The following is a 25,425-nucleotide window of genomic DNA, read 5'->3' on the forward strand; positions in this document are numbered from 1 at the left end:
CTGACAATTCCTACTCATAGGGAGCGGACCAATATAATCAATCTGCCAAATTTGAGCGGGCAATTTTCCTCGATGTAACTGGCCTCGAACAATTTGAGGCACCTCCTTTTTCCTAGAATGCTGACAAATGGGACAATGTAGAATGACATCTTTAATTAAAGAAAGAGGAATATGAATACCCCTATCGGCAGCCCACCTGCTAGTGGCCTTTTCTCCAAAATGTCCCGCTTTTTGGTGAGCCCATTTCGCCAATCCCGCCAAATCAGAATCTTGCATGTCCACCACTGCCTCAGCAATTTTAGATTTCTCATCTGCAATGTTATGAAAGAATTTATCAAGAGAGTCAATTGGAGTGTGAGCATCCACGTGAAAGATTGTTACAGTACTCTGCGGGAGCAACTCCCAAATTTCTTGCCATAATTCCTTTCCCCACAATTCTTTTGAATGCAATTCCCAATTATGAGAATGCCATGTTGGTAACCATACCGCCAGTCCATTAGCAGTGGACCAGGAATCAGTAAAAATATGACATGTGCTGGGCAATTCTTGTTTCAAAACCTGGTAAACTGCATAGAGTTCAGCATATTGACTACTCTTACCATCACCAGTTGTACTCAATAATTTTTGCGTGATTGGATTATAGGGAACAGCTTTCCAATGTCTTTTCTCACCGATGAATTTTGCTGAACCATCCGTAAACCACACATGTTTTCTATCCTCCGCGGACAGATCATCAAATGATTTACCCCACTTAACGGGAGATTCCTGCACAACAGGTACGGAACAATCACTTCCAGTCTCATTGGAGGGCGCCTGCGCCACTCGCTCATGTAAAACTGCCACACCTTTCGGACCCACACGTGCCCTGTCCTGAATGTACCATTTCCATTTAATCACGCTCGCCTCTTGAGCATGTCCAATTCGATGAGATTTCGGCGAACTCAAAACCCACTGCATAATGGGAATTTCAGGCCTCAAAACCACAGCATGGCCTAGGGTCAATTGCTCGGTATCTACCAGAGCCCAGTAACAAGCAAGTAGTTGTTTCTCAAAAGGTGAGTAACGCTCACCAGCCTCAGGTAACTTTTTAGTCAAAAAACCTAATGGCACCTTTTGTCTGCCCTGCTTTTGCCACAGACTCCAATTGGCATACAGACCTTCCACGGACACATTCAAGTCCACATCACCTTCACCCACCGGCCACAAATCCAAAGCATATTGAATAGCTTCTTTTGCCAAATTAAAAGCATTCTGTTGAGACTCACCCCATTCAAACGCATTCTTCTTACAAGTGACTCGATATAGTATGGAGCCAAAATCTGACTTAGATGGGGAATATGCTGACGCCAAAAGCCAAACAAACCAATAAAACATTGAGCCTCTTTCCTGTTCCTTGGGACTGCAAAATCAAGGATTTTTCGCTTCACCTGTGGGATTACCTCTCTGTGACCTTCATGCCAATTAATTCCTAAAACTTTCACATTTCGGGATGGACCTTGTAATTTATCAGGATTAATTTCCCAACCTTTTGCTCGCAAACAATCAAGGATCTGATCTAAATGGGACTGTACCTGATCCTGCGTCTCACCTTGAATCAAAATGTCATCAATATAATGACACACCTGTATTTGTGGATTAGCGGGCACTTCAGATAAATGCTCTGCCACCAGCCGGTGACAGATCGTAGGACTATGCACATAGCCTTGAGGAAGACTCCGGAACGTCATTTGACGTCCATTCCACGTAAAACTGAATTGTTCCTGACACTCGGGGGCAATCGGAATTGAAAAGAAAGCATTAGCAATATCAATAGAAGCATACCATGTACCTGGATGCTTTTGAATTCTCTCATTCAAAGTGACAATGTCTGGTACTGCAACAGTCAATTTAGGTGTGCGTTTATTCAATTCTCGATAATCAACAGTCATGCGCCAAGAATTATCACTTTTGCGCACGGGCCAGACAGGGTTATTCCAAGCAGACGTGACCGGAGTAATAACTCCCGCGTCAACCAAATCCTGAATTGTAGCAGTAATTTCTTCATGACCACCTGGGATACGATATTGCTTCTGAGAAACCACTTTCGTGGCTAAAGGAATTTTAATAGGGGGCATTCGCAAACGGCCAACCCGTACGGGTCTGGTCGAAATGTACTGTCTAGTTCCAAATCGATAACAACCATCATCCAAATGCAAAGTCATTCCTTTTAAAATGTCAATTCCAATTATATATTCCAAAAGTGGTACAACCAACACAGAGTATTCTCTACGAGGAATCCTTCCAATTCTAATTTCAAGTGCAGTTTGTACTGCGGGGGTTTCTTTTCCACCTAAACCAGTAATTGTGAAAAACTGTCCTTTAAATTTCTTTGATTTTCCATGAATTAAAGTGGCCTCTGCTCCTGTATCAACTAGTGCTCGGGCCCTTTGGATATTACGATGTTTCCAAAAAATCTCAATATCTACATAGGGTCTGTTGTCTCTGTGAGCCCACTTGTGTACTGGAGCTTGACCTATTTCCTAGTCATTTTTCCTGCGTTCTGTCAACCAGGACAAATCAGGGTAAATGCTCTCTGTCTTCTTAGGTATCAAAATGTCATGTTCATATCCGTCTCCATTACGAAACAGATTTTTGTCATTTTCAAAATACTGTGAATTACGGTCAGAAAGTCTGTTACGATCCTCCCTTCTTTTCATTTCAGGGGAATAACTCCTCTCCTCTCTATGTCGGTTGGAAGCACGATCATCTCTCCCCCTTTCTTTTTCCCCCTCTCTCCCTCTCTGGTAATCACGATGAGGGGACACATCACGTTCATAACGCCGATCATCACGGCGATCAAAATCCACACGGCGTCTCTCATCACCACTGTCATCAGAACCACGATCATACTCATTCTTCCTCCCACGACGGGCACCCTCCTTCCGATCCAAACCACGCTTACGAAACATATCCCATAAGCGATTGTTAGGCTCACCATCAATGTCCTCCCGTTTGACACCATCAGCAATAAGAGCAAGAAACATGTCACGTCTAGAGAACTTATAGTCCCCAGCAGTACGACCCTCAGGTCGAGATTGTCTTTCAGGTGTAAACCACTCACCCAGCTCACCAAGCTGACGAACAGATTCAAGCACAGTAGACAAAGGATTGCCAGTTTGATTAATCAACAAAGTCATCATGACCTGCTTATAAGCAACAGGCGAAGAACGGATAATGCGATTACGCACAGAAGATGTCAAAAGACCATCCAGCAATCTGTCAGAAGTACTAAGAAAGATAGCAGTTTTCATGACTTCCTCCTTCAAACGTTGCGACGCATCGCGCAAAGTGTACCATGGCTTGTCATTAACAGGCCAATCCGATTCAGTAGGATATTTATGATTACAGCCGTCAGACGCAAGCTGGAGCAAAGTAATTTGACCAGCACCATTATAATTCCGAAAATGATCTTGAATAGTGGAATCAGAACTCAAAGAGCAAAACCGTAAGCAATCAACAGCATCAAGCATAATACGGGCAGCGCCGAGTTCATAAAGGCGCACCATCCAAGTAAGCAAGGCCTCACCAGGCCGTTGACGAAATCGTTGTAAAATGTCACTAACCTCCTGTTGAGTAAAGTCTTCAATACTATCCAGAGCAACACCACCCGGATTACCAGGAGCTTGTTGTAATTTATGACGAAACACGGGATGAGCAGAAACCTCAGGAAGAGCTTCCGAGGAAGCCCGCATCTTAGATTTAGCAGAACAATCGGGGCAAGATACGTCATCCGAATGGGAAGAACGAGCACGGTCGCTATGAGTAACCGTATCAGTATAAGAAGTAGACTTACAATCACGTCCGGAGCGAGAAGATTCACGCTTATCACCCTCCTCAGCCGAGGAGTCTGAAGCATTTGAATCCCAGATATTACCATCCCACTCATCAGGGTTCCAATCCATTCCGGCTTTTGCTACAACCAGACGCACTTTCCGTGTAGACACACGACCACGGCGATGTTTGTACTTATATCGAGCAATGCGGACCGCAGCTCTTTCGGCTATGGTCTGATATGTTTCAAGTCTGTCGGCAAGCAATTTATTTTGACAGCGCAAAAGAGTATGCGCATTTTGCAACTCAACACACTGTCCTTCCATGTCCTTGAACTGCTTCTGCAGCTGAATAAACTTCTCATGAAGAATTCTGTATGCATTAAGAACAATCCAACCTCTGCGTCCTAAAATAGGAAGCTCATCACCTTTCACTACTGGCGCTTTCTGCAAGCACGAAACTACATCAGCAGGCTCCGCCTGCTCCAAACAAGAAGACCAATTTTCACTCAAACCAGTAGAATCGGCCCACTCACGGGCCAAAGCCTCGTAAGGCGTAGACTCCCAGCCGGGAATCTGAATAGGCAATTTAAAAACCGACGGAGATTTTTTCGCAAACATATTGACACACAAAAATTTATATACACAATTATACACAAAATATTATACATACGAGCCGAGCGCAAATCAACAAGATCAAACCAATACAGCGCACACAGGCTTCGTAAACAGTTCGTGACGCCAGATGTAATGGCCGGATTTTCCGCTTAGATGGAATCAGCCCCTAGGGGCCCCTATAACCCAGCCAAAACGTACTCACCTTCCTCCTTAGAACGTATTCACAATGGATATAGATATATATATATATATGAGTCCAAAAAAGTTCGCCAGTCTCCCGGCCACACACGGCGGCGGGCTCGAGTGAGGAGGCGATCCTCGTAAAATGCAAAGAAACAACTTTTCAATCACAAAGTTGACTCGAGCCCAGGTCCTTGATAGCGTGTTATTTATTCACACACAGAGTGCCAAACAACACCCGACGCGTTTCGGTGCAGCCGCACCTTGGTCACGGGTAACGGTGTTTACAAACAATTTCATTTTTAAAGTAAAAAAATTATATAAACATAAACGTAGGACTACTCGTCCTCACATCAGTGTTAGTACAACCCCAGTTGTGGCGGCCATATTTGAATGGGTAATTGGACACAGATAAAGTATACATTTGTACATTTTATACAAAAATACTGTGTAAGGACCATAATTGGTGTAACATATAAATCATTTTGTTACAAATTAATCAAAGGTAGAACCCTTTTTAAAACGAAAAGAGTAACTGAACGTTTCTCAAGATTGAGCCCCAGTGGGCAAATGTACCAGTGATCAGGTACATAAAGCATAAAGCATAACACACGTCAATTCCGCCCCAGTGGGCATAACTGCATCATACCAGTTTGGTCTCAATGTCCTGAAACTTCAACACCTAGTTGAATTCCAAAAGATTTTTTAATACAAAATGTATAGTCCTGTGATTCCATCCAATTAAATCAAATCGGCAGCAGCCAGTGGTGTTGCGTCATCCCTGAGTGGCGACATATGTGTCTCCTACAAACATAAAAATCACATAATCACTTTAAAATATACTTAAATAGTTAAACATCCAAGACAGCTTCAGAATCATGTTTTTAAGGGATTACATAACTGGAGTATCATCAGTATGGTGAATACGTTACATGGACTCATTAATTAAATTAGGTGAACTGATAACTCCTCATCCTTGTTCAACCCCAGCGGATGTACAGTGTCATATTTAATTATGAACCTGGATTCAAGCTGGCGTAGTTGTCTCAGTCTGTCTCCGCCTCGTTCCGACGGTGGGACTCTGTCTAATGCACAAAACTTGAATACACTTAGATTTTTACCATGCAGGTCCTTGAAGTGTTTGGCAATTGGATAATTTTTATCCTCATTCGTTATAGCCCGCATGTGTTCTAACACACGTTTTTTGCAGGGATGTATCGTGCTGCCAATGTATGTCAAAGGACAGGGACATTGCAAAGCATAGACGCAGTAATCAGATTTGCATGTCAAATGTTTAGCAATCCTAAAGGGTTTGTTATTTTTGGACAAAGTTATTTCCTTTCTATTGACACTGTTCTTGCAAGCTTTGCATGAGCGACAGGTAAAGAAACCTTCTACCTTCCTGGTATCTTCCTTGTCCTTTACCATGTTGCTACATAGCACGTCTTTAAGAGCTGGACATTTCCTGTAGGTAATCATGGGTTGATTTCCCACAGCCTTTTTTAGTGTTTCATCTAGCTGGAGTACATGCCAAAATTTCTTCAGACTTCTTCTGACCTGCCATGTTTGGTCAGAATACGTGGTGATAAATCTAAGAGGTCCCTCTTCACTGTCGCTTGGTTGTTTGGATGTGAGAAGATCTCTTCTCTCTACGTCTCTGACTTTATTACAGGCTTGTTCGACCACTTTGGCCGAGTAGCCCCTCTCCCTGAACCTTTTCTTCATGATATTCATTTCTTTGTGGACTGACACAGACTTCCATGGTAAAGGACAAGGAAGATACCAGGAAGGTAGAAGGTTTCTTTACCTGTCGCTCATGCAAAGCTTGCAAGAACAGTGTCAATAGAAAGGAAATAACTTTGTCCAAAAATAACAAACCCTTTAGGATTGCTAAACATTTGACATGCAAATCTGATTACTGCGTCTATGCTTTGCAATGTCCCTGTCCTTTGACATACATTGGCAGCACGATACATCCCTGCAAAAAACGTGTGTTAGAACACATGCGGGCTATAACGAATGAGGATAAAAATTATCCAATTGCCAAACACTTCAAGGACCTGCATGGTAAAAATCTAAGTGTATTCAAGTTTTGTGCATTAGACAGAGTCCCACCGTCGGAACGAGGCGGAGACAGACTGAGACAACTACGCCAGCTTGAATCCAGGTTCATAATTAAATATGACACTGTACATCCGCTGGGGTTGAACAAGGATGAGGAGTTATCAGTTCACCTAATTTAATTAATGAGTCCATGTAACGTATTCACCATACTGATGATACTCCAGTTATGTAATCCCTTAAAAACATGATTCTGAAGCTGTCTTGGATGTTTAACTATTTAAGTATATTTTAAAGTGATTATGTGATTTTTATGTTTGTAGGAGACACATATGTCGCCACTCAGGGATGACGCAACACCACTGGCTGCTGCCGATTTGATTTAATTGGATGGAATCACAGGACTATACATTTTGTATTAAAAAATCTTTTGGAATTCAACTAGGTGTTGAAGTTTCAGGACATTGAGACCAAACTGGTATGATGCAGTTATGCCCACTGGGGCGGAATTGACGTGTGTTATGCTTTATGCTTTATGTACCTGATCACTGGTACATTTGCCCACTGGGGCTCAATCTTGAGAAACGTTCAGTTACTCTTTTCGTTTTAAAAAGGGTTCTACCTTTGATTAATTTGTAACAAAATGATTTATATGTTACACCAATTATGGTCCTTACACAGTATTTTTGTATAAAATGTACAAATGTATACTTTATCTGTGTCCAATTACCCATTCAAATATGGCCGCCACAACTGGGGTTGTACTAACACTGATGTGAGGACGAGTAGTCCTACGTTTATGTTTATATAATTTTTTTACTTTAAAAATGAAATTGTTTGTAAACACCGTTACCCGTGACCAAGGTGCGGCTGCACCGAAACGCGTCGGGTGTTGTTTGGCACTCTGTGTGTGAATAAATAACACGCTATCAAGGACCTGGGCTCGAGTCAACTTTGTGATTGAAAAGTTGTTTCTTTGCATATATATATATATATATGTATGTACAAGTCGTACCTAAGGATGGGGAAATAGCAATAAACATGCATAAGTTTTCTACTATATCTTATTCACATCAGTTAGTCTCGCGGCCACTCCGACCCAGACTAATCTACCCCAGGGCAGACATGATACACAATCCGGTGCGTCTACACACGTGGGTCTGCAGCCCCAGTGCTCTCCCTTATTTCCAAACGGTTCGCAATCCGGCAAACCTACACGCCAGTATCCCCCCTGACGCTCTCACTTACACAAGCCACAATCCTGTGGGTATCCATGCTGGTAATCCAACCCAGCGTTCTCACTAACGCCGCATATCAACGACGACCACATTCCTATGAGTACCTATCGGAACAATTTCTCCTTTGTCTACTTGGGATAAAACTATAATAATAGAATTTAGTACGGTTTCCAAATAGTATAATGTGCCCCTTATCCTTGGCATCAGAGGTCCACTTCGCTCCCTATTTATGTGATCACCACTTACCTGATTGGGGTTACTCATCCATTCACATAAACACCGACCACCTAGAAGCCACGTTTACCAGGATTGAACAAGAATACACGGCACACATCCGTTCACTAAGAACTAGGGTATTTATTGTCAATAACATATAACACAATACTATGCAACACGAATTATGCAAAGAAAAGGAAAAGGTAAGGATTAGAATGCGCGCTTATTATAAAGAGGGCAGATGTCACCTTATTAATGTGAAGTCGGGACTCGGCAGTCATCTAGGTTCTCTTCTCGTCTCTGTGTCCTGGCTCGTCTCGCAGTCACACCCCAGCCGTCACAAGTACACGTCTGCACCGCTAGGCTCAACCTCGTCTGCTTCCCTCCAGGCCACTGGGACCTTGCTGGTTATTAGCTACCGTCTCTCTTTCTCTCTCTGTTTCAGTGCGCTCCGCGCTAATTCTCCTTCAGTCTTTCTCAGAGAGTTTCGGTCTTAAGTCTTTCTCGGACTTCAAAGATGGCGACTGTCCGCCATGAAATGATTAATGGCAGAGATGCTAACGGCTAGATGCCGCCTACGGACTGACTGTCGACTAACTAACACCTTCGCTAATATCAAAGCCTGTTCCTTCATGGAAAGCTACGGCCAGCAACCTGCCGCCCACCAAATTCTTGTACCTCCCCGTACCAAGGACACGTTCCCAGCCGGCCGGCCTGAAGTTGTGTCTTCGGAGTGGAGAAAAATACATTCCTTCGATAAGGGCCAGCCCGAGCCGGTTCTCTCCAAGCGAACAACAGCTTGAAACTAAAACATTACACTTGACCTAGAAGGCCTCTCGAGCTACCAGGCAGAAAGCAAGATGGAGTCTGTCTCGTTTAGGGCCTACAGGGCCCGCAATATGTGTAACTCCATGGAAAATATCCTAACACGTTAGCAAATGGGCAAATCATGATTAATACTCATGTATCTATCCCCTAACTTAAATTCATAAGCCCTACTCTAAGGAAAGGGACACGAAAATACTCTACTATAGAAAAGGCAGGGATCCTATCTATAGTCCTAATCCCTATGCTATGGGGGTGATAGGCTGGAGTCACTCTCCATCATTCTCCCTCTTAAAGGAGCCAGAAAAGGGCAGCCATTACAGTACCTTTTCTCCCTCATTAGAGGTTAGGTACGTGAATCCGCTTCTTCCTGGGATGACTCGGATTACAAGATCGATCGTGATGTCACGTGTATCTAATTTTGTTTTTGCTAACATGTCTGTTTGCAGTGATCTCAAAATTTCTGTGTGTTTTTGAGTCCAATTGATTTGTTTAAAGTCAGGTTTAATTAGTTCGTAGAGAGGTTTAACTCTCTCTGCGTAATTTAGGATGTAAGTTCTTCCGAAATTCAGAAAACCTAGAATGGATTGTAAATTCTTCAGCGTTTTTGGAGCTTAACAGTATTTTATGGGGCTCGCTAAGTCTGGCGTCGGCAGTTTCAACCTGAATGTATTCATTCGTGTCCACTGTCTCCAGATGACTCGTCAAGATCTTGCGCGCTATACTGATTTCTGCTGCACTGTCCAACATTGTCAATGCCCACTCCCCGTTTTTCAACTGTGTCCTCAGTATTCTTGGCATGGTTGATTACTCTAATACTGGCTACCTTCTTTTTCTGAAATTGAGATTTTTTACTCTGAGCAGGTTCCTTGTCTTTGGACTTGGTGTGCTCTCCTGGGTCTGACCGTCCTCTTCTTTCCGAATTCTGTGGAAAAGATCGAGAGGGACGTGTATCAATTCTTTGATATCTATCAGGTTTTTTCAGATTATCCCTATTTCTAAGGTTATATCTTTTCTCAGAGGGCTCCCGCTGGGGAGACTGGCGTTCTCGAGTCGGAGTTCTTTCCCTCCGTCGAGGAGACCTTCCTCTGGACTGGAAACCTTTTTCCTTGGGAGTGGATTGTTTATTTCCATCCCAGCTCTTTTTAGGAGTATTTAATTATTTTTAATAAATAATTTTTCAGGATTTTCGAGCAGTTGGGGCTTTACCGGTTTCCCACCCAAGCTGTCTCTACCTAATTCTTCATAGCATTTTTCTATGATTTTTCTAAGCTCAACAGGATCTTCTATAACTGTTTCCTTCAACTTCTGGCGGATCGCCACAGACGCTGCTTCTCCTTTTATGTTGGCTAATAATATAGCCGAGACCTGCTTAAAGTCTTTCAGTAATTTCATACCTAGATTTAAAGCGGGCTCTGGACCGTATTCATTTTGAATCTGTTTTAGCACTTCTGGTATTACCGCCATAGACGGAACACCGTGTGTTTTTGTGTAAATGGAAGCAAAGACTGTACCCCAAGTGTCGCAGTCCTCCACGTGTGGTGCGATTCCCATAGGAAGGCAGATGGTCAAGATTCTGTGTTTCTCTATAGGGGTAGTATCAGGAAATACTGCCTCTATTTGAGTGATTTTCTGTGCTAACCAGAAAGGAATTTGTTCCCGTTTTACGGGTGTTTTACCAAGGCATGACTGTATGTTCTGTGGTGTAATTTTATTTGTGTTCCCCTGATGAGGGGTCAGCTGTGGTATATTAACAGCTGGTTGGACTGTTGCAGTCCGCATTACATATTGGACTAATTGCCTATGTATTTTTATTAATGTGTTTAGCTGTACTAACAGCTCTTCTCTAGACATTTTTACAATGTCCGGATGTGGTGTGTAGCTGGCTAGAACCGGCCACGTGGCTCCTGGTCTACATAGTGGACCGAGCCTAGTTATGTGATCATTATGTTTTAGGGCGCCATTAAACCAGAGCAGGTGCTCTTGAAATTTAAGTGGAATTTCAATCTCCTCGAAAGGAGCGTACTCTTCCGGAGGTTTCTCTATTTTGTAATAGTGAAACTCTTTTGTTATAGCGTTTACCGCTGGAAAGTTTATCCATGAATAGAATACCTCTGTCTGCCGATACTCGTGAGCCTCTATCACGAAAATTACTGTACCACCTTGAGGTGTCAGTCCATTCTCTATAAGTTTTAATGTTATAGATCTTCTTAAGTGGACCGGGATGATAATTGCATCCGGGTCTGTCTGTAGGAGACTCGAGTCCTCCTCAATTAGTAGGGATGCCAGCCTAGCTGCTTCCCTTTCTTCTTCACTGTCTGACATTTTATAAATGCAGGCTTTGCAGAGTTGGTCTCCAAGGAGACAAAGATTAGGTGCACAATATTTTGGAACACTGTATCCTTCAACGTTGAATAAACCAGAGCTTTACATAGGAATCTCTTCCTACTAAGGTCGGGCGGATTTTAACCTTTCACTCACTCCAGACGTCTATTGGAGTATTTACGGGAGAAAGGGGTGTGAAATATGCACAACTGAGTTACTCTAAAAGTCTTGCGTTAGTTTATCGCCTTACCAAACGTTTGGGCGCCATGTAGTGTAGTTCCTAGTTTCCCACTAGGCCCTGCGCATTGGAATAACATAAACAGTAGTATCGACGTGGAACTGCAGATATTCCAGGCCTCCACTGACTATGCTAAACTTAATTGGGTGTGTTGCCAACTAGCTCAGAGGTCACTGGAAACTTTCTTCTCTGCATGGGAAGTGATCAGCTTCCCTGGCACAGACAAGAAGGGATTCAGCTTTCCAACAACCGTGCAACATGACAACTTTGCTCCTCAGATCAAGAGTCAATCTCTAGGGTCGTGTGAAACAATAGACATGTATTTCACTCAGTCAGTTTAGTGCAGTTTACTTTCACGAGATGTAGAGAATAGAGAGACGGGCGTTTGTCTATAAAGGGTTAACATTTATTGAACAGTCTTTCTTCTCGTACAAGAGAAATGTATTGCCACAATTGCAAGACTTGTTATTATAAAAAGTACGTACAGTAAGATAAGGATTGCGAAATAGAACTGTAAAAGCATTGATATGGTTTCTTAGCCATACAATGGTTTAAAAGTAATAAAACATATATACAGTCATATATACATTAGGCTAACATACTCAACTGGTGCTTCTAACTACGCCTACCCCAGTGTGCCTGACCTAAGCCTAACACGTGGAAGGGGAGTAAGTAAGTAGCTTTAAGTTAAGTTGGTTTTGCCAAGGTTTGCTTCAAGAATTCTCGTCTAAGGGTTTAGTCAACACCATACCTCTGAATAGAATGATGGAGGTCTGGTATCTCCTTCAGAGGGCAATCTCGATATCCCAGTCACCCGCGAGGGCAGACCGGAAACGCCGGAGCTGGATTTCTCTGCAGGAGAAAGGCAGCGGCTCTTCTTCTCAGCGCGTCGGGAGGAGGAGGGGGGACAGCGTCCGCGGCAGCTGGAATCTGCTGGGCTCTTCGCAGAGGGACGGCTGTTCAGCTCCTAAGCGTAGTGCACTATCATTCGCGCTTTAGCAGCGATAATGGTATCAGTAGCTTCACCACCAATGGACAGCAGCAGCAGCGTACTGCCTGCAGCAGCAATGGGATGCACACAGGGTGCACAGCAGCTTACAACAGCACGACAGCTCTTGTTGGTCTCATTGCTTAAGGCAGCGTTGGTAATATTTATACCTGACAGGTGCCTGGTTTGACGCAAGTTTGCTGGACATAAGACGTCAATTAAAGATGTCACTAGGAAGTGATAGCTATCAGTTGCTCATTAGAGTTCCATTACTAATCAAAACACAGCAAGCGGGGATTTCCAGGTTTGCTGAGTTTTTATCTTGTTGAAGAACTCGGAGTGTTAATCTAGGAATATCAGATAGTGACTTCTGCTCTGTCATTGCACTAATTGGTCGCAAAGGAAGTGGCAGAGAACTATGCTGGAATGTGGCTCTGTTCGTGTGAGGCCAGAGATGACTTTCTGAAAATCGCACTTGAACAGTTATGCCAATATAGGGAATAAATGGATTTATAGCCGAATAGGGGCATAAGGTCACAGTATCGATCAGGAACCTAGATAAACACGCAACACCCACTCCACGGGTTCATGTCCATCAAATTACTAAAACTAAAGCAATTAGATGCATGTGTAACATTGCCCACCCCAAAATACATAAATGCATTCGAAATAGGCGTACTTGTAATACATGAAATGTAGGTACTGTACGTTTTTTGAAGCATAGAAATCATTCAAAAAATTATTGCATATGAAATCAATGAACGATTATGCAAAAAGAATTACACATGAAGTATCTCTGACAGAAGAAGGGCGAGATAAATCATCACATATAAATGCATTGCAATAACATGTGCTAGAGGCTGATGTAATGTTGTTATGTCTCTAGATGTGTTTAGAAATAGAAGTGTGAAGCTTCTGTTCTCTAAGAATAGTTTTTACGTTAAGCAAAGAATTGTTCGTGCCAAAAAAAGGTCAATATTAAAAATGTCCAATTCAAAAAGAATTATTGCTTGAACGGGGAAGTAGAGTTCCAAAGCTTTTTGCAGTTTTTGTTGATCAAAACTGAAGGCCGAATTCAGAGTTTATGGGAACGCTGTGTGTCGGAAAGCTTCTCCAAAGTTATTGTTTCTGTACGGGTGAGAACATCGTATCAGACAGGCTCTCAAAGAATTGGTCTATAAAATCAGGTGACAGTTCAACCAAATTAGATAGTGTTGTAACTTGGCAGGTGTGAGAATGATTGCTGTCATCGTAGTCAGGAGCAGCAATGCTCACAGATGGCCGTACCTGGGTGATGCTGCTTTTGTCGCTTGCTCCACTGTTACCACCTAGTCGTAGCACAGGAGTCTCCACAAATGCCGTCATCAGGATTGGTAGCCGCTGGGGACAACACAATGCGTGAGCCGTTATTGGACTGAGCAAAGTATCGACGTCCATTGGTACTGCTGATGGGAGTGAAAGACTGATGTCCAACACGCATTCATCGCCGCAAAGCATACACCGTAGCACCGGTAAGATACAGTTCTGCCATATAGGTCTGAATGAAAGGAACCAGGTCATGTTTAGATCTCTCAGCCTGGCCAATCCAAGGACGTTAGTTATCCTGTCCCGGTAGCGCATTGCTAGGATTGTCTCTTCCATTCCCATGGGAGCTATGTCTGAGTTTCGGCTTGCCATAACGAAGCAGGAGGGTCAAAAATATAATCCCTGCTACAAGTCCCAAAAATAATGGTATTCCGCCAAAAACAGAGTGTACAAAATTAGGAACGATTCCCAAAATTGCCTGGAAGGGTGTTAGCAGTCCCGTAAAGACTGTCTTAAATATGCCTGGGATGCTTGTTGCACTAGACATGTTAAGGAGTTGGCTCAACATTTCTACGAAATGCACGGGGCAATTTGTTGATAAAAGGTCATGAACTTCAGTAGCTGTCCTTGCAACTAGAAGATCATACGTCTCTTTTGATGACGTTATAGGCACTGTTGTCTGTAAAAGCACAGATTTCATTTTGCTTAATGTATCAATTCGTATAGAATAGAGATTCAGACGAGGCCAGATGGGAGTCACTGTGTCTGCAGGCCCACTCGGAAACAATGCTTGCATACAGCATTTGACCATGGATGTTACTCTTACTAGATAACTTTTCCCTGGCACAAGGCCACAACATCTGTGATCCGTTCTAAGAATGTAACTCCCATTTGCGAGTTGCATAAAGAAGGGCTTTATCTGAGTTGCAGGTGTGACTAGCTGGTGGCATGAAAGGTTGTTAGAATTTCCATCACATGCTCCGTGTAAATTAATACCCTGACACAAAAGTATACCGCTTAGTGAATGTTTACAGTTGTCACCACTAAGAAATACATTTTGTCGCTGTCACTATAGCAAGAATGTGTGTATGGTAATTTCCATATAGATTTTACATATCCTTTACCCAATTGTTCATACTGGCCAGCAGGTATGTACTCAAGGCACTTTTTAAATCGGAAAGTTGTTATCGGAATTGTGATAATTCCGTGTATTATCCATTCAATGACAGGACTCTCTGACATTGTCAATGGTAATCTCTCGAGTTTTTCGATGCTCAGGATTGTATAGTCTGCTCCTTTCTGTGCCAAACTGATCTGTTTATCAGTAAGGTTAAAAATGGAAAATAATGACGTCGTGTTGATTAAACGCCAAGGCACATAGCCTGAACGAAGATTTTGCAGCGTCCAGCCTAATTCTATAATAGAACGTAATTGAGATTGGCCATGTTGTAACATTAGCAAGTCTCTGTCTATCACATCAAAGGCAGAGGATACAATATTGTCCAACGAATATATTCTGGAAGACAGAGTCATTAACCCATTGTCTACCACAGAAAGTGATTTCTCCAAATTAATACGATCCATTTCTCGTATTTTTTCAGCAGTTTCAATTTGTTTGACTTTCCAAGCCTCGTTGTAAGCAGCATAGATACTGGTCGCTATGAAACGCTTTTGACGCTGTTTGCGTGGTCCAAGAATGAAATCGCGCAAATCAGCACCATCTTTTAGTAAAGACAAGTGTTGTTTAATTTCAGCCAGTGTGGATGTTGTTAGCCATTCAAGGCAGAGTTTCCCTACACTGTATGTTGTTATAATCCCTGGATGTTGTCTCTGGGAATATCTCGAGTCTAATCTGGTCATTTTTAACCCCTGTGTTTTGTTCAGGAATCTATCTTGACAGCTGTTTGTGTCAGTAGGCCAGATTAACCACTTTTTCCAATCAGGATGTGTTCTGTTAAAATGTAAAATTTTTGAAACGTCTAACTCAATATCTGCAGTTGCATTTTCTGGTATTGGCTTTGGAATAGACGGTGTTTTAAGGTCTTTGATCTTAGCTAGGCCAAGACAAGATGTTTGGTGTATTGTGTCATTTAAAAACAACATTTGTTCTGGTATCATGCAGGTTCTAAATAATGCTTCAATGCCTTGCACCTGCCAATATTTTGTACCCCAAATTGTTTTCGTTTCAATATTATTTTTCCAATAATCAAAACCAAATGTCATCATTTTGTCATAAAATGCTTCTGAATATATCAATTTAGAATTTGTCAGCATTGTTTTCATTCCTGTTTTATCTAACAGTTTATAATAAAACGTTTCTGCATTACTGGTGTTAAACCCTGAGAAGTATTTGAATTTCTCAAAAAATGCTTTAGAACTGCTTTTAGGTGGTGTAGAACAATGTTCCCATTGATTATACATAAAAACATTTCTAGGCTGTGCAGATTTATGCAAGTAATGATCACCATAGTGTGTGTAACAGAATAACTGCTCATAACTAGATGAACCTTGTAAATAATCATGATCTGTGAATCTAGCTGACATTACTAAATCAGACATCATGTCATTAATACTGTTAAAGTCCCAATCATCAGAGAATGTACTAGGTGTTACAAAGTCACTTAAGGAAACCTTCAGTTGATGAGGATACTTCAGGATTTCGACCGGACCATATATCTCATAGTCTGTTTTCTCCCATACTACCCCACCAGGTATTGGAATTGCTGTGACATTTACTGTTGACAGTTCTCTTTTCTTCACGTGGGATGATCTGTGTGGTTTCAGGACTAGGTTGATGTTCTGACTTGCTGTGTCCATTGTAATATATTTTCCCTCAATGAATTTTCCCAAACATAGTACCATGATGAGCCAAAGCAGGAGGAAAAATACACCTAGACCGAACCAGAACTCTAGCCAAGGGGAAATAAGGTAGATTTCCTTCAGTTGATGAAAGAGTTCCGTTGCTTTTTCTTTAAAAGTCTTTTTTGTTTCTGGCATCACTTCGGGGTCATTTTGATCTTCAGAGAAGTTGTCCAAGTTGATGAAATAACCAGAGGCAGTTCTGTCAATTGATGGGATTGTTCTTTCAATCTGTCTTTCGGAAGCACTTTCTGATGCCACATCGTTGTAGACTGGTGTTGTTTCTTGACGAACTGTTTCAATCTGTGTTTCAAGAGGCACGAGTTCCATGGCATTATTGCATAGTCCTTCATTGTGCACTGCAGGCTGATCGAATGTGATGAGTCTTTCAGTTTGAACCTCTTGGATTGTTGCAAGTTTGGGTATTCTGTTGTTTCTTGGGAGTCCACTGGGCCTACTGTTGATTATAGGCCACATGCTTGTGGTTTTACCAGGTCAATGGACACGACTCTGTTCTCCTTTTTACCAGCAAGGGGCGGTAGCACAACTGATCTTGTTCCGGTGACTGCCAAGACAGGTACTGCTTTTCTGTAAGAAGGCCCAAATTCCTTCTTAACCGCGATCTTTTCTCTGACTAGATCCCCAATCTTTGGAATCCAGACAGGCCTTGCTGGGGCTGTTGCTGGTGGTGCCTCGTCAGTGGTACTTGGCTGTTGCTTTAACTTTATGTTGCTTAAGGATTGTCTTGTTTCATTCAGTTCCTGTAAAACAGCCAAACGATCTTTGATGTCAAAGTTTGTTGCTTTTTCTTGTACCACTGACATCTGACTATCGAGGTCCTGAATACGCATTCTAATTCCGAACAATAGTTCGTATGGGCTGAAACCTTTTAGAGAATTTCTTGGCATGTTGTTAAGACTAGTCTGGACACTTATTAAATGTTTGACCCACCCAGCGCCTGAACCTAATACCTTCGCTGTTATAGATTGCTTTATGTCCCGTTTTTTTCTTTCTACCACACTATTCCCTTCGGGGTGCGACGGACAAGAATACCGCAACCCAATTCCCATGCTAGCCATGGCCTCCTTATAAGCTCGAGAGCTGAAAGCAGGACCCTGGTCAGAATGGAACGTGGTAATTGCGTATGTGCCGATAAAGACTCGCAAATCTTTTATAACCGTTCTAGCGTCAGCCGAGCGCTGGAGGCCTAATTTATTAAGTGCTTTTTGTCTTAACTATGTACAATGGGACGCGCTTCTCTTCTTTGATTGCGCAGATAGACCGCCTTATGCTGTCTAGAAGGGATCCTGAAACTACACTGGCCTGTTCATTACTGCGATCTCTGTTGCAGTCTTCACAATTTTGAGCAAAACATTGAATATCTATACTCATTCCTGGCCACCAGTACTCTGATTGTAATTCTTTCAGAGAGGCTTTGATTGTTTGGTGTCTCAGACCCAACCCCATGTGTGCTTCCAGTAAGAGGAAGCCCCTCCTGCTCCTGTTTGGAATTACTCTGTCCCCCACTCCACGGATTCGAGCAAAAGGAACGGAGTTTGCATCGATTATGTATGCATAATTGAGTGGATAGTTTACGGGTAGTGCTGCACAGTCGCCTTTTACGGTCGTTTTTACTGCCAGCATGGTTTCCCCGTCTATGTATTTATCTGTACGCTTTTTTGTGGCTACGGAAGCCGGTTTAGTTGCTTCCGCTTTGGCTGTATTAGCCAATGAATTCCCTGCAACGTGAACGCCATCACGTTGAAGACTCTGTGCGTGAATCACGTGAGTCTTTTGTAGTTCTTTGTGTAAAAGAGCTACCTGTTTCCAGAGCATTTTATGCTTTATTGTGGCACCTGTGTCATCTTTGTAGTCGTTTTCGATCCAACTCTGCAGTTTATTGTTGTAAGAGTTGACGCAAAAATGAGAATCGCACACGATAAGTGTCGGGAATTCACGTTCTGCATTTTCGAGCGCCATCTTTAAACATCTGATTTCAGTTCTCTGAACCGAACAGTACTTTACTGATTCAGTTTTTGTTACTTTCGGTCTAATTTTACCGCACAGCCAACGACATTTAATAATCGCACATGCTGCATCATAGGATTTTCTCTCTACGTTGAAATGCTGTACAAAGCTATCTGTATAGATTATACAGGCGTATTGTGGGAGAGGCAGAATTTCGATTGGCAGAGGATATTCTTCTTCATACTCTAAATCATTCATTTCTTCGTATTGCGGGGCGAAATAGTATTTCTTATCTTCCGCTCCTAGAGAATCTATACACTGTATCCATTTCAGATCCAGTGACACTGTAGGCAGGTTTACTGGGCTGAATAGCGCTTCGAAGGCGGATTCCGCTGTAAGGATATTAATCCGTTTGCCGTGTGCTAGTTCTCGTTCATTTGCTAATGCGATTTGCACTGCTTTCACAGTTTTTCCTGTGTGACTGAATGTTTTTTCTGCTTGTGTGTACAAGTGAGATTTAATTGAAATTGGTACCTTTTCTCCCTCATTAGAGGTTAGGTACGTGAATCCGATTCTTCCTGGGATGACTCGGATTACAAGATCAATCGTGATGTCACGTGTATCTAATTTTGTTTTTGCTAACATGTCTGTTTGCAGTGATCTCAAAATTTCTGTGTGTTTTTGAGTCCAATTGATTTGTTTAAAATCAGGTTTAATTAGTTCGTAGAGCGGTTTAACTCTCTCTGCGTAATTTAGGATGTAAGTTCTTCCGAAATTCAGAAAACCTAGAATGGATTGTAAATTCTTCAGCGTTTTTGGAGCTTGGAGTACAGCGCACTTCTCTAAGAAGTTGTCCGCTAGGCTTTTTCCTTCACTTGATAACTCGTACCCTAAAAATAGTACTGTCAGATGGGCAATTCGCGACTTTTTAAAGTTGAATTTGTAACCCTCTGCTGCGAACCCAAGTATGATGGTGTTCACTCTTTTCAAGTGAGTATCCAAGTCGTCGTCTGTGAGATAAATATCATCTACGTAAGATAATGCCTCATCATCATAGATTTGTAGTAACTCTGTTACCCTAGCTAAGAATAGTCCTGGGCTGTTCTTGAACCCCTGTGGGAGTCGACAGAATTTTTCTGCGACCCAAATGCAGAGAAAGCGGTCAAATATCTGCTTTCTGGTGCAATGTTTTGACAAAAGAAACCATTAGATATGTCTAATGTTGTTTTATATTTTTTCCTAACTATATTATTCATTAGGGCTGCACTATGCGAGTTTTGTACTGCAAAAGTTTTGCAACATGTATTAAGATGTCTGTAGTCCAAAACTAGACGATATGAATTGTCTGGCTTGGAGACAGGAAACAAAGGATTGTTCATTTGAGAGGTGCATGTTTCAATCACCCCCTGGTATTCAAGTTGATCTAAGATCTCCCTGACCTGTTTTTTAGCTTCTTGCTTTATGGGATACTGCCGTTGGGCAGTTGGTTCACTTTTTAATTGGATTTTGTGAGGAGGTGAATCCTCATCCCATCCTACATGATTTTTATACAATGCAGGTGCCTGGGCTACTGCCCATTTCCTTGCATATGTATATTTTTTGTGAATCGGAATGTGATTCGAGAAGGCAGGCATAATCATTTCTTCGCCACGAGGGCACTCCCTGACAAACTCCGGGGGCCAATCTTTTTCAGCTAACAGAATATCATAGCCTTTTGAGAGCTTATCCCAAAATAGACCTCTTATTTTCCTAGTCTTATCACCCTCTATACGCAATGTTATTTCGTATATTTTATGGGGCTCGCTAAGTCTGGCGTCGGCAGTTTCAACCTGAATGTATTCATTCGTGTCCACTGTCTCCAGATGACTCGTCAAGATCGTGCGCGCTATACTGATTTCTGCTGCACTGTCCAACATTGTCAATGCCCACTCCCCGTTTTTCAACTGTGTCCTCAGTATTCTCGGCATGGTTGATTACTCTAATACTGGCTACCTTCTTTTTCTGAAATTGAGATTTTTTACTCTGAGCAGGTTCCTTGTCTTTGGACTTGGTGTGCTCTCCTGGGTCTGACCGTCCTCTTCTTTCCGAATTCTGTGGAAAAGATCGAGAGGGACGTGTATCAATACTTTGATATCTATCAGGTTTTTTCAGATTATCCCTATTTCTAAGGTTATATCTTTTCTCAGAGGGCTCCCGCTGGGGAGACTGGCGTTCTCGAGTCGAAGTTCTTTCCCTCCGTCGAGGAGACCTTCCTCTGGACTGGAAACCTTTTTCCTTGGGAGTGGATTGTTTATTTCCATCCCAGCTCTTTTTAGGAGTATTTAAATTATTTTTAATAAATAATTTTTCAGGATTTTCGAGCAGTTGGGGCTTTACCGGTTTCCCACCCAAGCTGTCTCTACCTACTTCTTCATAGCCTTTTTCTATGATTTTTGTAAGCTCAACAGGATCTTCTATAACTGTTTCCTTCAACTTCTGGCGGATCGCCACAGACGCTGCTTCTCCTTTTATGTTGGCTAATAATATAGCCGAGACCTGCTTGAAGTCTTTCAGTAATTTCATACCTAGATTTAAAGCGGGCTCTGGACCGTATTCATTTTGAATCTGTTTTAGCACTTCTGGTATTACCGCCATAGACGGAACACCGTGTGTTTTTGTGTAAATGGAAGCAAAGACTGTACCCCAAGTGTCGCAGTCCTCCACGTGTGGTGCGATTCCCATAGGAAGGCAGATGGTCAAGATTCTGTGTTTCTCTATAGGGGTAGTATCAGGAAATACTGCCTCTATTTGAGTGATTTTCTGTGCTAACCAGAAAGGAATTTGTTCCCGTTTTACGGGTGTTTACCAAGACATGACTGTATGTTCTGTGGTGTAATTTTATTTGTGTTCCCCTGATGAGGGGTCAGCTGTGGTGTATTAACAGCTGGTTGGACTGTTGCAGTCCGCATTACATATTGGACTAATTGCCTATGTATTTTTATTAATGTGTTTAGCTGTACTAACAGCTCTCCTCTAGACATTTTTACAATGTCCGGATGTGGTGTGTAGCTGGCTAGAACCGGCCACGTGGCTCCTGGTCTACCTAGTGGACCGAGCCTAGTTATGTGATCATTATGTTTTAGGGCGCCATTAAACCAGAGCAGGTGCTCTTGAAATTTAAGTGGAATTTCAATCTCCTCGAAAGGAGCGTACTCTTCCGGAGGTTTCTCTATTTTGTAATAGTGAAACTCTTTTGTTATAGCGTTTACCGCTGGAAAGTTTATCCATGAATAGAATACCTCTGTCTGCCGATACTCGTGAGCCTCTATCACGAAAATTACTGTACCACCTTGAGGTGTCAGTCCATTCTCTATAAGTTTTAATGTTATAGATCTTCTTAAGTGGACCGGGATGATAATTACATCCGGGTCTGTCTGTAGGAGACTCGAGTCCTCCTCAATTAGTAGGGATGCCAGCCTAGCTGCTTCCCTTTCTTCTTCACTGTCTGACATTTTATAAATGCAGGCTTTGCAGAGTTGGTCTCCAAGGAGACAAAGATTAGGTGCACAATATTTTGGAACACTGTATCCTTCAACGTTGAATAAACCAGAGCTTTACATAGGAATCTCTTCCTACTAAGGTCGGGCGGATTTTAACCTTTCACCCACTCCAGACGTCGATTGGAGTATTTACGGGAGAAAGGGGTGTGAAATATGCACAACTGAGTTACTCTAAAAGTCTTGCGTTAGTTTATCGCCTTACCAAACGTTTGGGCGCCATGTAGTGTAGTTCCTAGTTTCCCACTAGGCCCTGCGCATTGGAATAACATAAACAGTAGTATCGACGTGGAACTGCAGATATTCCAGGCCTCCACTGACTATGCTAAACTTAATTGGGTGTGTTGCCAACTAGCTCAGAGGTCACTGGAAACTTTCTTTTCTGCATGGGAAGTGATCAGCTTCCCTGGCACAGACAAGAAGGGATTCAGCTTTCCAACAACCGTGCAACATGACAACTTTGCTCCTCAGATCAAGAGTCAATCTCTAGGGTCGTGTGAAACAATAGACATGTATTTCACTCAGTCAGTTTAGTGCAGTTTACTTTCACGAGATGTAGAGAATAGAGAGACGGGCGTTTGTCAATAAAGGGTTAACATTTATTGAACAGTCTTTCTTCTCGTACAAGAGAAATGTATTGCCACAATTGCAAGACTTGTTATTATAAAAAGTACGTACAGTAAGATAAGGATTGCGAAATAGAACTGTAAAAGCATTGATATGGTTTCTTAGCCATACAATGGTTTAAAAGTAATAAAACATATATACAGTCATATATACATTAGGCTAACATACTCAACTGGTGCTTCTAACTATGCCTACCCCAGTGTGCCTGACCTAAGCCTAACACGTGGAAGGGGAGTAAGTAAGTAGCTTTAAGTTAAGTTGGTTTTGCCAAGGTTTGCTTCAAGAATTCTCGTCTAAGGGTTTAGTCAACACCATACCTCTGAATAGAATGATGGAGGTCTGGTATCTCCTTCAGGGGGCAATCTCGATATCCCAGTCACCCGCGAGGGCAGACCGGAAACGCCGGAGCTGGATTTCTCTGCAGGAGAAAGGCAGCGGCTCTTCTTCTCAGCGCGGCGGGAGGAGGAGGGGGGACAGCGTCCGCGGCAGCTGGAATCTGCTGGGCTCTTCGCAGAGGGACGGCTGTTCAGCTCCTAAGCGTACTGCACCATCATTCGCGCTTTAGCAGCGATAATGGTATCAGTAGCTTCACCACCAAGGGACAGCAGCAGCAGCGTACTGCCTGCAGCAGCAATGCGATGCACACAGGGTGCACAGCAGCTTACAACAGCACGACAGCTCTTGTTGGTCTCATTGCTTAAGGCAACGTTGGTAATATTTATACCTGACAGGTGCCTGGTTTGACGCAAGTTTGCTGGACATAAGACGTCAATTAAAGATGTCACTAGGAAGTGATAGCTATCAGTTGCTCATTAGAGTTCCATTACTAATCAAAACACAGCAAGCGGGGATTTCCAGGTTTGCTGAGTTTTTATCTTGTTGAAGAACTCGGAGTGTTAATCTAGGAATATCAGATAGTGACTTCTGCTCTGTCATTGCACTAATTGGTCGCAACGGAAGTGGCAGAGAACTATGCTGGAATGGGGCTCTGTTCGTGTGAGGCCAGAGATGACTTTCTGAAAATCGCACTTGAACGGTTATGCCAATATAGGGAATAAATGGATTTATAGCCGAATAGGGGCATAAGGTCACAGTATCGATCAGGAACCTAGATAAACACGCAACAGGATTGTGGTCACTATATATCGATACAATAACTCTATAGGACACAGCCCTCTGTAGGATGCCTGGGGTCAAGAAAATATAATCTATTATAGACCCGGGCTCAGTGCCTTTATAAGTCATTTGTCTTGCCCCCCCATCGGTGTAATTGATTCAAAAAGGTTAAAATTGGCCAGCATTTCCTCAAGAGCCTCTCCTGCCTTTGTGTGCTCAAAGTGTGGGGTCGTTGAGCATGTTAGGCCCTCAACTTCTCCAGTGTTACACAGGTCCTTGCAGGTATGAATGTTAAAACAGCCCATTACAATGAGCTCAAAAGTAGTATGAGTGTTTTGACTGAGCATAGATAAAAAGTTTTCCAAGACAACAATGTGTTTGTTTCCGTTGTCTCTATCCCATGAATTATACAAATTAATTAGGATAATTTTGCGGCTAGGGGAAACTACCCATTCCACAATTAAAAGATTCGGTGAGCATACTTTGACCGTATTTAAGGTCCCCTTAAGTTTTACTGAGAAAAGAGTAATAAGACCCCCCTTAGCCCTACCAACAGTGTTTGGGACAGCCGGGATAGCAAAACTTGTAAAGCCATCCAGCCAAAAACTGGGACAGGTATCCCAAGATTCCTGAAGGGCTATAATATCGTGGCTAGTAACAAAATCGACCCAGGTTGCATCGGCCCTCTTTGCTCTTATTCCAGCAACATTCCAGCTAATGATTTTACAGACTGCTGGTGCATTGGGATAGGTAGCCTTGGGACTAGCAGACGTGAATGGGACTAACTATCAATCTATTTCCTCGATGTCTGAGAGAGGGGCAAAACAGTTACTCAAAACTAGCCCCTCACCTCTTGAGGATATAGGAGCTGACAGAGGAGAAGATACTGCCCGTGATCCTAGCTTATTCGGCCATTGTACTTATTAATAGTCTCTGGCCACCTTGCTCTTACTTTGTCCCCCCTGTCCCCACCGCAACCGATCAGGCGCTGCCGGGGTCTAGCTTTGAATTCACCATCTTGGGTGAGGTGCAGGCGAGCGGTCTAGTGCTCGGCCCCTCCCACCCGCGCTACCATAAGAACACCAATTTTGCCCGCGAGCAACGATTGAGAGTGTGCACGCGGATGTGAGTGTCCAGAGGCGGAAAGCCGGGACTGATTGTGTGCGAGGAAGTAGCATTAATTGCATTTTTAAATTGCACTTGTGCTTCTTTTTTTGCACTTTGTTCGTTTTTAATTAACGTACTGGGCTTATTCACCCATTGTACTGATTAATAGTCTCTGGCCACCTTGCTCTTACCTTGTCCCGCCTGTCCCTACCGCAGCCGATCAGGTGCTGCCGGGGTCTGGCTTTGAATTCACCATCTTGGGTGAGGAGCAAGCAAGCGGTCTAGTGCTCGGCCCCTCCCACCCGCGCTCCCATAAAACATCAATTTTGCCCGCGAGCAGCGATTGAGAGTGTGCACGTGGATGTGAGTGTCCTGAGGCGGAAAGCCGGGACTGATTGTGTGCGAGGAA

This window comes from Lissotriton vulgaris, chromosome 8 (assembly GCF_964263255.1).
Source record: "Lissotriton vulgaris chromosome 8, aLisVul1.2, whole genome shotgun sequence".
NCBI classification, from domain to species: domain Eukaryota; kingdom Metazoa; phylum Chordata; class Amphibia; order Caudata; family Salamandridae; genus Lissotriton; species Lissotriton vulgaris.